Source organism: Tasmannia lanceolata, unplaced genomic scaffold (assembly GCF_043159265.1).
Source record: "Tasmannia lanceolata isolate RefF3 unplaced genomic scaffold, GAP_Taslan_0.1 ptg000013l, whole genome shotgun sequence".
Lineage (NCBI taxonomy): Eukaryota > Viridiplantae > Streptophyta > Magnoliopsida > Canellales > Winteraceae > Tasmannia > Tasmannia lanceolata.
The window spans coordinates 44931838-44949249 of record NW_027518690.1 but is presented as its reverse complement, the minus strand read 5'-3'; the positions used below and the strand labels follow the sequence as shown (position 1 = coordinate 44949249).

General features: G+C 39.2%; 1 protein-coding gene and 1 pseudogene across 3 annotated transcripts in view; one reads left to right on the top strand and one right to left on the bottom strand.

The window, feature by feature from the left end:
• LOC143890249 (uncharacterized) overlaps positions 1 to 17412 on the bottom strand; it is an 85725-nt gene that overhangs the window by 39019 nt on the left and 29294 nt on the right. The gene's annotated exons all lie outside the window — the stretch shown is intronic.
• Positions 9757 to 11880, top strand: LOC143889238 (cold-regulated 413 inner membrane protein 1, chloroplastic-like; annotated as a pseudogene). Its single transcript, XR_013254798.1, has 4 exons — positions 9757 to 10918; positions 11121 to 11185; positions 11421 to 11490; positions 11621 to 11880. The product of XR_013254798.1 is annotated as a cold-regulated 413 inner membrane protein 1, chloroplastic-like (transcript).

The window sequence follows — 17412 nt, the reverse complement described above, 5'->3', positions numbered from 1 at the left end:
ATGAGATTATCTGATGTTGATTTCTTAATGTGCAATAAAATATGATTCTCATATGGGTTTCCTTGAAAATTAACATAGGAAATGTTTGTAATGTGTGCTTGTAGCTCAATGGTTGAGGCTTTGTATCTCAACCTCGAGGTCACACTTTCAATCCCATCCCAGCTTACCTAGGAAAAAAATGTTTGTAATGTGCTCAATGGAAGAGATTAGGTAGAGATGGCGTCTACTCATTAAGTAGTGAGTACTAATCTCTCACCAACTCCAATTTTGGTGTAAGATGACACTGCCTATTCTCGGATAGCAGTCTCGGCAAGTGCAGGGGCGGAGCCAGGAATTTACACTCGTGGGGGGGCAGACTAATTTATACTTGCATGAATTGGTCATGGGGGGGGGGGGGGGGGGGGGGGGGGGGGCACTAAGCATGCATGTAAAGCCACTAAACTAGCTAAGCGTGCATGTAAGGCCATAAACAATAAAAGGGATTTTGCAATTCATTGGGGGGCCATGGCCCCCCTCATGCTATATGTGACTCCACTCCTGAGTAAGTGGATGATACTATCTTACTAAGGATAGGGTTGCGGAGTAAGGAATAGACTGATTGGGATATTTCTTTTTTACCTGACATATATGGCTATTTGATCCACCAAAAAATCCTCCAATTTATATCATTCTTTCACAAATGATGATAGTTGTACATGTCAATGCCCCCTCCTGCCCCACGCCACACCTTGTTAACACCCCAATGGGCAGTGGCGGAGCCAGGATTTATGCACAAGGGGGGCAAGCTTATACATGCTTCTACATTAGGGGGGCATGCCTTCAAATTTTAAAGGGGGCTGGGCCAATTGAGTTGGGCCTATTAAGGATTTGGTCCAACTCAACAGGGGCAACTGCCCCCCTTATGCTCAATGTAGCTCCACCTCTGCCCATGGGTCACTTTAAGGCAAATATGAAACAGGTGGAGACGGGCATGCTAGAGGAAGAACTTGTGTTTGTTAAGCAACCAAAAATTGAAGCTTAAAAGCTTATAACAATTTTAACGATATAAAATCATGGTTTTAAATTTCAGCCTGGACTTCTGTCGGGACCGAAACCGAAATTTGCTGAAATTTGGAATTTTGGGAAATACCAAATTTCGAATTTCGGTCCGAAATTTTGAGTAAATGTATATTAAAAAAAAGAAGAAATATTTCAAAATTTCGGTCCGAAATTTTGAAATTAATTAAATAATATTTTTAAATTATTACTGAATTTCGGCATGATATTTCGGATTTCGGAGGGGTCCGAAATGGGTGCCGAAACCGAAATTTAAAACCTTTTATAAAATAGGGATCCTTCATTTGGCTCCATGATGTATGTATCTCTACTTTTTCATAAGGAAAATGATACGGATATAGAGCGTAAATCCTTCATTTGGCTCCATGAATAGACCATGATGTATGCCTCTACTTTTTCCAAAAGGAAAATGATACGGATATAGAACGTACGACCGATGGGAGAGCCCAAAAATGAGAATGTATGATATGTACCAAAAAATGTTTGCTTTTTTATTATTTTCCTAAACCTATGGGCTGCCTTATGTCACTTGTGATGTGGTGGCGAGAAGCTTTTTGTTGGGTTCCTTGCTCAGTCGTACTCTCGGTCTCCCTAGCATTTACTCTTTTCCAAAAGCTAATATGTTCTGATTTAACTAACCCCGTCTCAATCCCTCCATGTTAACCCTTTTTAGAACACATCAATCCTTTTAGAAAAGTTAAATACTTTTTTAAAAGTGACGTTTAACTAATGCTTTAACGTTTTCAAGGCTTAACCACTTGATCAAAGCTTGTTATATTCCTTAGGGATTTGCTAGCCTCCTTCGCAGGGAGCACCTTCGCGCCCGTCCTTTACATGCGATAACTAGGTTGCAACTTGGGCAGGCTCAACCCAAACCCGATGGGTTCAACCCAGGAAAAAGTCAGGTTGGGTTGAGTTCGTGTCGGGTTCGGGTTCGGGTTGACGGCTTGGGCAACCCAACCCGAGTGAACCTGACTTTTTTAATAATCTTTTTAATCTAAAACCTCGGGTCGGATTTGGGTTGGGAAAAAGGGTTCCTCGGGTCGGGTTGAACCTTGTCGGGTTGGAACTCGGGTCGGGTTCGGGTTCGGGTTGACCAAATGGTTGCTCGGGTCAGGTTCGCAACCTGACCCAACCCGACCCGAGTTGCACTCCTAGCAATAACAGCCATCTATGTTGACTTTTGACAGATTTTGTCTTATTCACTGCCATGGCTGTCATCACACGCAAACGACGGACGAGAAGGTGTTTTCTGCTAAGGAGGCTAGCAAATCCCTATTCCTTAACCATGTCTAAGACCTGAAGCAAGAAGCCAAAAAAATATGTACATTTTTTAGCTCAAGTTGGAGAAACGGATAATAGAACCTTATTAAGAAAAAGGTATTCTCGTAATTCTCATAAAAAAAAGAGGGCATTTAATGGAGCGTAGTAATAAATAACCCGTCTGGATATTTTTAAAATTTGGGAGGATGAAATTATTGGCCTTTTCACGAATGATTGAGTGTACGCTCTCTCCCTCTCACTCTCCTGGCCAATAGGATATCTTGCCTTAGAAACCGGGCTTGCCCGATTCGATCCGAGTACCTCGGCTTCGGACAGTTTCTCGTATTTTTATACGGTATATTCTACAGTAACTGTAGATGACGTCACTTAAGCGTCTGTATGAGTTTCGTAAATCCAATGTTAAAGGCTAAGATAAGAGGTTAGGTTTGGCTTTTGTAAGCTAAGATACGAGTTGTATCACATGGGAATTTTATCAAGTAAAAAGCCTGTCTGTGGCAATATTTCGATGTGGGTGGTGGGCCCACTCCCAATCACTGTCCAATGAAAGTCACACTCAGCAGAATTTGGATGTGGGTGGTGGGCCCACTTTTTATCATCTTCCAATAATATTCACCAATAGCAGTATTTTTTATGTGGGCGTAAAAGCACCATATTCTCAACAACATTGAGATGCTCAAATTATCATTCCATTTTTGCAATACCATGCCAATTCAATATGAGTAATTGACATAATCTAAAACGAACACGGCCAAAATATTCGGTTACAATTGCTTGTCAAAATCTAACAAGAACAAGGCCTTGGTTTAGTTGTTTATTATATAAAAGGGTATGGGCGGGGCCTACGTTGGATTATCCTATGGTGTGGTATGGGCGGGGCCCATCCTATGTTAGAATATGTGAGATCCACCGTTAGTTAGGTGTAGATCTCACCGTTAGATCTTCTTGTCGGAGATTAGGCAAGTTGGTTAATGAGGCAACCCACTAGAATAGGCAGCTAGATTTAATGAGGCAACCCACTCAATATAAGCACACTTTGAGCTCTATTGTAAATCATCCAAGATTAGTGACAATCTCCAAAATTCGTCTGCCTACGTTGTTCAAAGATGGGCCCACCATTCTACCAGTGGTTTCTGTTGGGCCCACCAACTGTTCATGTTGTGTGTGTGGAAGAGAGAGAGAGAGAGGGGGGGATAGCCTACGAAGGGGGGTGGGGAAATATCAGCGCCCTTATTAATTTATAAGGCCTTAAATAACCTTTTATATTAGTACTTAATCTGCTTAAAGAACTTTATTTTTGTGAGGTTTTAAATACTATAGGGACGACAACTCAAGATTTAGTAAAAAAATGTCTTTGTGATTTTTTAAATAATGTAGGGATCTGTATGGATTACCGGACTGGGAATTGGCGTGTGATTCTTTATACATTATCACCAAATTCCTACGTTTGGATTGGAATTGGTGGTGTAAAAGGAAACGGTGGGTGGAATTTTTACTGGAATATTTGGGGGATTTTGATACCTCCCAAATAGGTGGTATTCTCTATTCCGGGTGGCCCTCCCTCTTAAAAATATGCTAAAATCTCTCTCTCTCTCTCTCTCTCTCTCTCTCTCGTCCACTGATCAAATTCCTTCCACAATTCCGAGAAGCTTACCCAAACATCTTAAAAGGAATAAAGATTCCCTTTGACAAAAGAATCGGAATAGGAAAGGATCGGAGAAGTACTATTCCGATTCCTAATTCCGGCAATATTCCAAATGCACTCATAGGATATTGATATTTGCACTACCATGCTTTGATAATGACACAAGCTCACCTTGTCTTTTATCTTTTAAACAGCTGTCAAAAGCTATTACAATCTCCCAAAAGCTCTCAGCAGCAAATTAAAGAAGAAAAGAACAAGTGGTTTGTGTCATTATCAAAACATGGGAGTGCAAATGTCTGTAGCCTAAATCTACTATATCTACTATCTATCTACTATAATAAGGGGACACCCAAAACCCCTAAAAAATCCCTAACAAAGCAGGGACGATGGGCAACCAAACAGGTCCTAAGGTGGATTTTAAGGGTTGGTTTCAAAATACGTAATATCAGGGGCGGAGCTAGGAATTTACACTTGGGGGGCTGGACTAATTTTCACTTTGCCTCCATTGGCCATTGGGGGGCCATGGCCAAAGAAGAATCCATTTTGCAGCAGACTTTTGCAAGACATAAAAGGGATTTTGCATGTCATTGGGGCCGTGGTCACCCCATGCTATATGTGCCTTTGCCCCTGCTTAATATAGAAATAGAAGGAAAGGAAAAGAGATTCCTATTTATCTACTTCCCTTTTTCTTCTAATTTTAGAGGAAAAATAGTTTAAAAAAAAAGAAGAAAAAAGGCTTCCATCTGAAAAATTCACGGCAAAAAATGACTGTTAAGTGAACAGTAAATGACAACCAAACAATGCTAGAAAAGGGAAAACACGCCCTTTTACTTGATTTTCCCAATTTTTTGGTGCGACCTAGTTGACCCTAAGGTCGCCTATTAGAGCCCTGAAGATGGGTGAACGCAACAGGGTTGGGTGCACCCCTAACACACTGTTTGCATGTGAACCAACCATCAAGTCCCGTGTAAGTGGTACGATGGAAGTACCACCCTTGATGTTTCATCCAACGGCAACCTCTTAAAAAGTGGGCTGCTGTTGGATCAAATATCAAGGGCGGAAATGTTCGTACCGTACTTTAGGGTTGGGCACCATATAAAAACTCTCATTTTCTACACTAAACTGCAAAGATCCAATTGTGAGCAATTGTGAGAATGACTCCGATGGACAATGGATGATAGACAGATAAATAGTTTTGCCAATTGTAAAATGGAGATTTTATATGGTGTGAGCCCTTATAGTCCTTCAAATAGTACCGTGTGGACCACATCATAAGATAATCCAAACCGTCCATGTGATGGAACACAACATAAAAAGGTTGTGACCCAAAAAAATTACCAGATGATGACCTAGGCCTCCGATCTATAGAGGTTTCCATAATATGCAGTTCCTCTATAGATTGGAGGGTTGGGATCATCCTATAGAAACGATTTTTTGGACACAACCTATTTACGTTGTGTCCTATCGCATGGACTGTTCGGATCATCATATGGTGTGGTTCGTACAGTACTTTTTTGAAAAATTCGGGACTCTAAGGGCTTACACCATATAAAAACTCTGTAAAGTGAGAGTGGGTTTTATATGATGAAAGGCCTTATGGTCCATTATTTTTCAAAAAGTACCATACGACCCACACCATAGGATGATCCAAAACGTCCATTAGATGGGACAAATCATTCTCATAGATTGATCCTATCCCTCTTATCTATAGGGTGACCGCACATTAGAGGGTTGATCCTAACCCTCTAAAGATCGGAGGGTTAGGATCAACCTATGGAAATGATTTTTAGGGTCTAAGACTGGATTTTGAAGGTGGTGAGTGAACATTGACACGTATTACTAGGGTCTAAGACGCATCTTTTGTTTCAAAACGGAATCCCGTTTTCAAAGTGTTTTCCTTTATTTAATAAGTTGTGTAGATGGACAAAAAACAACAGTCGACGTCAAAGAAAATATCCAGCGTGACGCCAAGCTCCTACGCTTTTGAAGGAAAGTAAACCAACTCCCGTTACGTTTCTCTCCCTTTCTTCTCAAGTTTGACACCGTGCTGACACCCACATGAGCTCTCTTATAAGAGGGATTATCTTCATCCAGCCTTTACATAGCAGATTGGAAAAAATAAATAGGCTGGCACTACCATCTTTTAATAACCGCACAAACTTGGCTTGTGTTTTCTCTCTTAATTAGTTTAATTATAGAGCTTTTGGGGAACTGCAATAACCTTTGACAACATTTTAAGAGATTTGCTAGGGAATTTTGCAGAAAGGCATTTCACAGCAGCTGACATTTGCATCCGAGAACAACCACACAGGGCTCACTTTTTAGCAGATCTTGTCTTATTCATGTAAGTCATTTGAGGTGGCTTCTCTCTCATGCCTTCCCACGGAATTCCCTAGCAAAACACCATATTATATGGGATTTGTTATGCAATTTCGCAGACAATTCAAGGCTCTCCTTCTCGGGAGAATACAGTCTCCACAGATTAATTAAATGAATAAGAGAACATCTGCTAAAAAGTGAGCAATATGTTATCCCCGCAAAAGTGAGCCACGAAATAGCTTCCGGCGAAATTGCCTAGCAAATCCCATAATGTAATATAAAAGGAAGACTACACATGCACCACCGTTGGATCAATGGTAATGATCAAATATGGGTCTCATAACAACGGACATCCCGTGCATATGATAAAGAACTACAAAATATCAACGGTTATTTTTTTTGTTGGCTATACCCTAATAGATGCTTGATAGATCAAGGACCTAGGATCATCTGATAAAGGTGTTCTAATTTTCATGGATCTGATCATATATGTTAAAGTATAAAAGACAAATAACGCCTTTCTCCAACAGCTTAAGCTTTTGGAGAAGTTGGTAAGTTAATATCGTATCAGAGCCAAAGGTCTCAAGTTCAAACCTCCTGGATAGTAAAAATTCACATGTGATGGTCGGCTCAAAGTGGAGCCACATGTGCCACATATTTGCCAAGTGAGCCACACGTGCGGGGGAATGTTAAAGTATAAAAGATAAATAGCGCCTTTCTCCAACAGCTTAAGCTTTTGGAGAAGTTGGTAAGTTAACAATGTAGACATTGCATGAGCAGGACTCAAAGGGAATGATATTTCCACCCACTTTCAGAATTATCCCCACATTTTCTTTGTTTTTTCTTAAAATTTGCTTGTTTATCATGAGAATGAAATTATTTTTAGGAAATGACAAACAAAAGAGGTGGAAATGCAGAGGATTGGGTTGGAAAAAACATTTCCTTGTTATATATATGGTTTAATATCCACACTTCCTTACTTTAATGCGCACCTCTCTTCAGCTTTGTACTTCCTTAGCTAGTTTATTAAATTTTCTTACCAATTGGGGAAAAAATAGCAATAGCTAATGAATGAAGTGCTTGATAAAGTTTGGACATCTCACCATGATCAAAACAAGGGATCAAGGATATCGCTTCACATATGCATAAGTAAACAATGAATATTTTAGTGCAGTCCCAAATTAACTACATCAAGATTAGTAGTTAATTAGAGTTTTGTTATGGATAAAACTATAAGATGTCATTTTTTTTTATAAATTAAGGAGTTGGCCTCTCCGGCCATTTAATTGACATAAAGGGATCTTCCGCATCAGAGATGAGGTCATCTAGAGAAAAAAAATAGAGGATTCAACTCAGATTAATCATCTGCCATTGCCGATCGAGGTAAGTTCCTAAATCTTAGTTTTATATTCTAATAATTTATATGGGTAGATTAGTAAAATTCCTAATAGATATAGAAAATCAATTTAATTAGATATGTTTAAGTGATCATGACAATCTAGAATAAAAAGATCTATTATTATCTAGATGTCTTGATCATAGATTTACACTCCTTGCTTTGCTGGTTGTTGGTGGGGTTTTTTTTCAAAATTATACTAGAACATGTAAATTAAAAGAGGAGTGTCATTATTAAAACATGATAGTGCAAATATGTATAATATTTATAATGACACTTCTCTAATTGATCGTCCACATATTTTTTGGAACCGTAGTACCCTCTAATAGCTAATTAGAAAAGGTGTATGCCATTATTGAAACAAGGGAGTGTTGACATCATTTCCTCATTTATATAATACAAAGTTATGCTTGTTAACTTGTTTTTATAAAAAGAATTCAATAGGTTGAAGATGAGACTGAGTTGGGATTTTTTTAAGAGGATGTGACTTAAAATAATCAATTAAACTTGCTAGAAAACTTATCTTACAATCCCCACAAATCTAAAGTGAGGGTATCTTCAATGCATGGTGACGTTTGTATGTGGTAATGAGGGGGGGCCTTCAACCTTTTTCACTCAATCTCAAACCATCCAGTGATTTGTTTGAGAATCAAATGCCTTTTCTTTTTCCATAATTTTTTTTTTTTTTTTACTAATCTTGTTTGAATACAAATGATTCCTAATAAGTGCTAATATAAAATACATAAGGATTAACATAGAAGATACAGATAATCCTAGGCTGGATCGCAGGAATTTTTTGGAAATGTTTGGAAAGAAAAAAAATCCGCACAAAGAAAGAGATGAACTTGAACCAATCCTATTCAATTTTTACGTAGATGGCCCTTTTATTTAGGATGATATCGGTCTAACTAAATTAACCATAATCATGTCATATACTTCTAAATTGTGTAAAGAAGAAAAATTTTCCATCAGAAATGGTTTTCTTTTGCAATCCAAACAGGCTTTACAGAAAGAGATAATCCTAATCTAGCTTAGTATCCTAATCCAGTCTAACTGCTCCAGCTGAACTAGTTGTCTAATCTAATAATATCTTTGCATCACAGGTGAATTACAAATGGACGGGAGAAAATAAGTATGGTAATTAACCCCAAATCAACCATCTCTATAAAAAACACGTGTCATGTGTGGAGAGGCGTAGATATATCTCTATTTATCCCATCCCTTAGAATTAAAAAAATCAATTTTATAGCTTAAACAGATATGAAAAAGTCAGATTTAATTTAAAAGTGATTAAGAGCTCCTCTTGTGAGCCTGACCAGAGGCGCGGGAGATGGGCCAGGAGAGCGTATTGCGCACTAGGAACATTAGACTTATGTAGGTGCATTAGGGAGCGACATGACGTGAGTGGGCTCCGACTTTGGATAATCCAGACCGTCTATATAATAGGCCCGGATCCCCACTTGCACAAAGATAACATGAGTCAATCGGATAATCTGGAATTGAATTAGACGTACCTGTGGTGCACAAAGTGGTCAATTGGACATCCAACACCTAGACCTGGCTAAAAGTGACCCGGACCCGTTGGTCCACCAGGCCAGGCCGTAATTTACGGGTCGTTGAAATCTGACCCGGTCCAGCCCAACGCGTCAAAACTGGACCGGGCTGGGTAAAACGTGGTGGGATTGTTTGTTATATTGGCCTCAATCATCAAACCCTTCAATGGGTATATTCTGTTTCATCTGTGTAAGTAATCGGGCTCTCCTTCTCTTTGTGATCATGTTGAAGTTGCAGAACTTTTTATTTCCTCCCAATCATTTTATAATTCCTCGTTATATTAGGCTACATATACAGTGGATTTAGTAGGTCATTTTGTGAAGAAATTAACTAGCTGTGATTATTTAAGGATCTGTTTGTTTTGGATTGTGATAGCTGATTGTGAGTCCAAAAACTGATTTTGGACTCAAAATTAATCTATATTAAGCAAAGTGTACTTAGTGGAATATCTTTGCTTGCTCGAACCTGTATGTTCTTAGACCCAAAACTCTATCAAGGTGCAGATGATCATGCCATGGTATCTCCATGGTGGTTGTTATTTACTTTGTTTTGCTTCTGATTTTGTGCTAGTCATTTGTATGATATTCTGAATGTTGTGTTTCTTCTTGTTCTTGGGATACACTCGTGTCAGTTCTCTTGATTTGCTGTAACACCACTTGTTTGAGTTTCTTCATAGCTGAAACGCATAAAAACCACAACAAGCACCTATAGCGTGATCACGATTCAAGACAAGGAATGTGAAGAGGAAAATATACAAGAGAACATAGACAATGAAATTTACTAAGAAAACAAGAAGTAAAAATTCTCTTTACAAAATCAGGACCCTGTCTTTCTTACTCGTTTCTTCCATTCCTTCATCATCACTGGTTTCCACCCAATAAATTGGAAACCAAAGAAGGGATGGACTCTTCACTGAATGGAACTCAGTGAAGATGTTTCCTTTTCCTCCAATTTTCTTAATAAAGCTTGCAATTTTCCACTAAAAAAAACAAAAAAAGTTGAACTCATCACTACACCCCATGGAAGGTCCACCTCCACCAGATCTTAACAAAATCGCTTTTCCACCCAATTCCAACCCACAGAGAATCTTAAAGTAACAAGGTAAATGCTGAAGTGGTCATAAATGTACTTCATAATTTTTGAATATAGATGCATCCTAGTCGACTTAGCACGACACGCTGTTATATATAGATTCACAAACCATCCTAGTCAACTCAGCATCTTAGTCGACTCCCAAACCAAGAGCTTCCAACACACTTCAGTATTTCTTTCATCATTTCCGGAGTTATACATGTTTCATGGTATGCAAACCAGCCTATCTCCTGCCTAGTGGAGTGGTTCCCTTCGTTCTTTTGGAGTGGGGAACAACTCCCAAACTTCTATGTCTATGCAGCCTCTCTCCTTTTCTTCATATAGAAGATGGGCAGCAAAAACTTTGCTTGGTAGCATCAAACTCAATAAGGTTCAAATAAATGTTGAACTAACCAAGATCTATGAATTATCTTTGACTTTTCACTATGTAAAACCTAGTTTCATAATATTGTGTTCCCAGATCTTTGATTATATTCTGATGGTTGTTGATATAATTTTCTAGGGCATTAATGCTTGCCAAAGGCATTGCAGTTCAAAAATCTTTTATCTTCCCTCACTGTCATCTCATGGATCAAGTAAGCCCCCATCTTTACATCATTATTCTTCTCTTTTTCTTGTTAAAGAAAGACCCATTCATCTTATATTGATCACTATTTCTATATTATTCAGTAAACTTGGAAAACTTTCATTTCTTTGATTTATTTCTTTACTACTTTACTTCCAAAATTTACTTAAGATCCTTGATTGGTTGTCAAATTTTACTTGAATGGTTGGCAGGGGTGAATATGGTGGTTGGAGTGCTTTCTTGGCACTTCTGGTTCGTCTCTTCTACTACATTCCTGGTGGGTAATGCAGTTGAATCACTTATTTTGCATTAAATGTTGTAATACCAACTCTTTCTAGTCGTTTTGGTCTACCGTTAACTAACAGAAAACAGTAATTCGATTTGAATCTAGGTAGAGTAGTACTCGAAATAAGTGTGGTGCTAAATGTTCTAATTACAGTTAGTTCCCTCTGTATTCTGCTTCACTTTTAACTTCTTTTAATCAATAAATTGATCCAACTTTTGGGTTGCAGGTGAATTGGAGCTACCCTTCTTGACTCTGCTGCTTGTGATTGTTGCTCCATATCAAGCAATAAACCTGAGGCGAGTAGGCATTTGTGGAATAGGACAAAAGCTTACAAACATGCAACATCTGTAGGGTGGTGTTTTCCCTTTCAAAATTTTTAATTGCGTTGCTTAAGTTTTTTTTTTTTTTTCCCCTTTTCATGGACAGAGGAACACAAGCCGGTGCGATAATTTCCTAGGCGATAGCTGGATTTCTGGCTTTGCAACATTTCTCGAGGGCAGGAAGCTTGCAGAGAGCGTTCGATCAAGGATCGATCATTGCTACCTTCGCCATCATCTGCATCACTGTTGTGCCATGCTTGTTTTTGTTCTGAGATGTTGTTTCTCCCCAAGAGGCCTTCATGCTAACTAGCTTACAATGAACTCATTAAGCGGTGCATGAAGCTTATCCATATCTTTTGCTTTGGACGTATATATATATATATATATCTTTTGATGGAAGCATCACTATAGATGTAGAAAATTTGTAAGCTACTTAAAAGGATGCTTTGAAATAAGGAAAATTCAATGAAATAGATTTCCTGAGCCTTTTGAATATTTTTTTACAATTGAATCCAAGCTTGAAGTAGCGAAGTAAATGTGGGTTTTGATTTTCGATTTCTTTTTGGGATATTAAGCGAATAACATTCAATGTTTGTTGCATGACAAATGCTTGTTTGGTGCCTTCTGTACCGATTAGGAGAGGAAATTAGCTTGTGCCTGTCCATCTTATTATGGCTAGTTCTGGTGGTGACATCCCAAGCACTCACCAGAGAGGTCGCCACAGGAAGAGGGCTTCCAGATGGGAAGATCAATTGGGTTAGAGTTTACGGACTGCCTATCGGAATCCTCAGGTCGTGCCAAAGATCATTGTCAACAGGACCACCTATCGTAATCCACAGGTCATATGATATCTTTACACTTCTTTTTGTCCTTCCTTCCAAGTGGGGCTTTAACTTGTTGACTAAATCAATGGTTTATCAACCAGAAGTCAAGTTGAATGACATCCCCACATGACCCTGACCAACTCAACTCCATCCTGCATTTGACCATGTAATCTCATTGTGCAACACTTCAATAGTATTGACAAAATAAAGAAATTGTCAAAAGGGGGAAAATGTTTAGAGATTCCAATCAAGAATTAGAGTACAGTTTGCAAACAATCAAAGATAAAATTGATTTTATTCTGATCAGGGTCCTTAAATGATCCTGGTGTCCCCAAATACCGACTCTGCAGTTTTGGTAATCAAACTGAAAGCATTCCCCTGATATAACACCACCTTGTTTTACAGTTACTATTCTGCTAAAAGACAACAGTGTCTAGCATGGTTCCTAGTGTCTGAATTATGTGAGATGACAACAAGTTAGAGACGTGCCCCTCCAAATGCTTCTTGGCGTCCTCCCTGCCTGCCTGTCTAGCATGGTTCATTCTTGTTTTAAAAAGTACCTGAAATCCGTAATTCCTCGAAACATGTGTCCACATCCGTATTCCGTACTTTTCTCTAGTTTCTAGAGCTTTTTGGGAACTGCAATAATGACCTTTGACAACATTTTAAGAGATTTGCTTGGGAATTTTGCAGAACGGCATTTCACAGCAGCTGACATTTGCATCGGAGAACAACCACACGGGCTCACTTTTTAGCAGATCTTGTCTGAGGTGGCTTTTCTCTCATTCAAAAGTCATCTCCTAAATGCCTTTCCACGGAATTCCCTAGCAAAACACCATATTATATGGGATTTGTTATGCAATTTCGCTGACATTTCAAGGCTCACCTTATCGGGAGCATAGTCTCCTCGGATGAATTAAATGAATAAGACAACATCTGCTAAAGCAATGTTATCTCCTCAAAAGTGAGCCACGAAATGGCTTTCTGTGAAATTGCCTTGCAGATCCCATACTCCCGTGCATATGATAAAGAACTACAAAATATCAACGGCTATTTTTTTTTTGTTGGCTATACCCTAATAGATGCTTTATAGATCAAGGACCCAGGATCATCTGTTAAAGGTGTTCTAATTTTCATGGATCCGATCATATATGTTAAAGTATAAAAGATAAATAACGCCTTTCTCTAACAACTTAAGCTTTTGGAGAAGTTGGTAAGTTAACAATATAGACATGGCATGAGCAGGACTGAGAATGATATTTCCACCCATTTTCAGAATTTCACCACCTTTTGTTTGTCTTTTCTTAAAATTTACTTGTTTATCATGAGAATGAATTTTTTTTAGGAAATGACAAAAAAAAGAGGTGGAAATGCTGAGGATTGGGTTGGAAAAATCATTTCCTTGTTATATATATGGTTTAATATCCACACTCCCTTGCTTTAATGTGCACCTCTCTCCAGCTTTGTACTTCCTTACCTAGTTTGTTAAATTTTCTTACCAATTGGGGAAAAAAAAAATAGCAATAGCTATTGAATGAAGTGCTTGATAAAGTTTGGACAGCTCACCATTATCAAAACAAGGGATCAAGGATATCGCTTCACATACGCATACGTAAACAATGAATATTTTAGTGCAGTCCCAAATTAACTACATCAAGATTAGTAGTTAATTAGAGTTTTGATATGGATACTATAAGATGTCCTTTTTTTTTTATAAATAAAGGAGTTGGCCTCTCCGGCCATTTAATTGACATAAAGGGATCTTCCGCATCAGAGATGAGGTCATCTAGAGAAAAAATAGAAGATTCAACTTAGATTAATCATCTGCCATTGCCGATTGAGGTAAGTTCCTAAATCTTAGTTTTATATTGGAAAAATTATTAAAAAATGCAAAGTTTTGTCTAAATTGTGAATAAAGGGTAGTGATTTGAAAATTATAAAAAATGTGTTGTCAGGTGAGAGAAGATGGCTTTTAGGACAAATATACCCCTCCTACCTCTTTTTTCCCTTCACCTTTTTCACCTATCCCTATACACTTATTACCTTCTCACCTACCACCTTCTTCTTCCTCAAGGCTTTTCTAACGTGAAAAACTCAATGAGAGAGTTTTGAAGGTTGCCATTTACCTACCACCATCTTCTTCCTCAAGGCTTCATGGAAGGTTTTTGAAGCTTGCCACTGCCATTGTAGTTTTGAAAAAAAAACTCCATTGCCAACGTTTCCAAGCTCCATTACCAATGTAGTGTTAAAAAAAACTTCATTTGCAACGTGATAAAGCTCTATTGCCATTGTAGTTTTGGAAAAAAGCCCATTGGCAACATGATATAGCACCATTGCCATTGTAGTTGGGAAAAAAATCTCCATTGCTTATTTGGGTGATAAACATAGCTTCGGTTAGGTTTAACATCTTCTCTTCATGTTTTCATATTTTTTGTACTTTGGTTTTTTCACCCTATTTATGATACTCTTTGTTTGGTTGACATGTTTATCTTAACCTCTCTCTATCTCTCTCTATGTATACAATCATGTTTGGTTACATGTTAGAACCTAGTGGTTCCGGGGTATAAAATGTGGTTCCGTAGTGGTTCCGGGGTATAAAATGTGATTTTCTAGTGGTTCTCGGGTATAAAATGTAGTTCCCTAGTTGTTCCGAGGTATAAAATGTGGTTCCCTAGTGGTTCCAAGGTATAAAATGTGGTTCCCTAATAGTTCCGAGGTATAAAATGTTGTTCTCTAGTGGTTTCAGAGTGAAAATGTGGTTCCCTAGTGGTTCCGAGGTATAAAATGTGGTTCCCTAGTGGTTCCGGGGTATAAAATGTGGTTCCCTAGTGATTCCGCGGTATAAATTGTGGTTCCCTAGTGGTTCCGAGGTATAAAATGTGGTTCCCTAATGGGTCCGAGGTAGAAAATGTGGTTCCCTAGTGGTTCCGGGGTATAAAATGTGGTTCCCTAGTGGTTCCGAAGTAGAAAATGTGGTTCCCTAGGGGTTCCGGGGTATAAAATGTGGTTCCGTAGTGGTTCTGGGGTAGAAATTGTGGTTCCGTAGTGGTTCCGAGGTAGAAAATGTGGTTCTCTAGTGGTTCTGGAGTAGAAAATGTGGTTCCCTAGTGGTTCTGTGGTATAAAATGTGGTTCCGTAGTGTTCCGAGGTATAAAATGTGGTTCCCTAGTGGTTCCGGGGTAGAAAATGTGGTTCCCTAGTGGTTCCGGGGTAGAAAATGTGGTTCCCTAGTGGTTCCAAGGTATAAAATGTGGTTCCCTAGTGGTTTCGGCGTATAAAATGTGGTTCGGTAGTGGTTCTGGGGTATAAAATGTGGTTCCCTAGTGGTTCCGGCGTATAAAATGTGGTTCCCTAGTGGTTCCGGGGTATAAAATGTGGTTCCCAGTGGTTCCGAGGTATAAAATGTGCTTCCCTAGTGGTTCCGAGGTAGACAATGTGATTCCCTAGTGATTCCGAGGTATTAAATATGGTTCTGTAATGGTTCCGGGGTATAAACTGTGGTTCCCTAGTGATTCTGAGGTAGAAAATGTGGTTCCCTAGTGGTTCTGGGGTATAAAATGTGGTTCCATAATGCTTCCGAAGTAGAAAATGTGGTTCCCTAGTGGTTTCGAGGTATAAAATGTGGTTCCCTAGTGGTTCCGAGGTATAAAATGTGGTTCCCTAGTGGTTCCGGAGTATAGAATGTGGTTCCGTAGTGGTTCCGAGGTATAAAATGTGGTTCCCTAGTGGTTCCGGAGTATAAAATGTGGTTCCCTAGTGGTTCCGGGGTAGAAAATGTGGTTCCAGAGTAGAAAATATGGTTTCCTAGTAGTTGCGAGGTATAAAATGTGGTTCCCCAGTGGTTCCGGGGTATAAAATGTGGTTCCTTAGTAGTTCCGGGGTAGAAAATGTGGTTCCCTAGTGATTCCGAGGCATAAAATGTGGTTCGGGGGTATAAAATGTGGTTCCCTAGCTGTTCCGAGGTATAAAATGTGGTTCCTTAGTGGTTCCGAGGTATAAATGTGGTTCTGTAATGGTTCTGGGGTATAAAATGTGGTTTCGTAGTGGTTTCGAGGTATAAAATATGGTTCCCTAGTGGTTCCGGTCTATAAAATGTGGTTCCGTAGTGGTTCCGGGGTAGAAAATGTGTTTCCCTAGTGGTTCCGAGGTATAAAATGTGGTTTAGTAGTGGTTTCGGGGTATAAAATGTGGTTCCGTAGTGGTTTCAGGGTATAAAATGTGGTTCCCTAGTGATTTCGGGGTATAAAATGTGGTTCCCTAGTTGTTCTGAGTTATAAAATGTGGTTCCCTAGTGGTTCTGAGGTATAAAATGTGGTTCCCTAATGGTTCCGAGGTATAAAATGTGGTTCCCTAGTGGTTCCGGCGTATAAAATGTGGTTCGGTAGTGGTTCCGGGGTATAAAATGTGGTTCCCTAGTTGTTCTGAGGTATAAAATGTGGTTCCCTAGTGGTTCCAGGGTATAAAATGTGGTTCCCTAGTGGTTCCGAGGTATAAAATGTGTTTCCCTAGTGGTTCCAGAGTATAAAATGTGGTTCCCTAGTGGTTCTGGGGTATAAAACGTGGTTCCCTAGTGGTTTCGAGGTATAAAATGTGTTTCCCTAGTGGTTCCGGGGTAGAAAATGTGTTTCCCTAGTAGTTCCGGGGTAGAAAATGTGGTTCCCTAGTGGTTCTGGGGTATAAAATGTGTTTTCCTAGTGGTTCCGGGGTATAAAATGTGGTTCCCACACCGGGCTCGTACGGGCCGGGTCGACCCGTGGGTCACCTGAATATTTGCCGTATCTTTTAAGATGTTTTGGGGAAATGTTATCCGCACTACCGTATTTTGATTAGGACACTCCTCACTTTATTAAAAGTACGGTATGGCCCGCACCATAGGATGATCCAAACCGTTCATTAGATGGGCCCCTAAATAGGTTGTGCCCCAAAAAGCATTTCCATAGGTTGATCCTAACCCTCTGATCAGAATGTTAGAGGGTTGGTCCTAACCTCTATAGATCGGAGGGTTAGGATCATCCTATGGAAATGATTTTTGGGACACAACCTATTTAGGCTGTGGCCCCATCTAATGGACGCT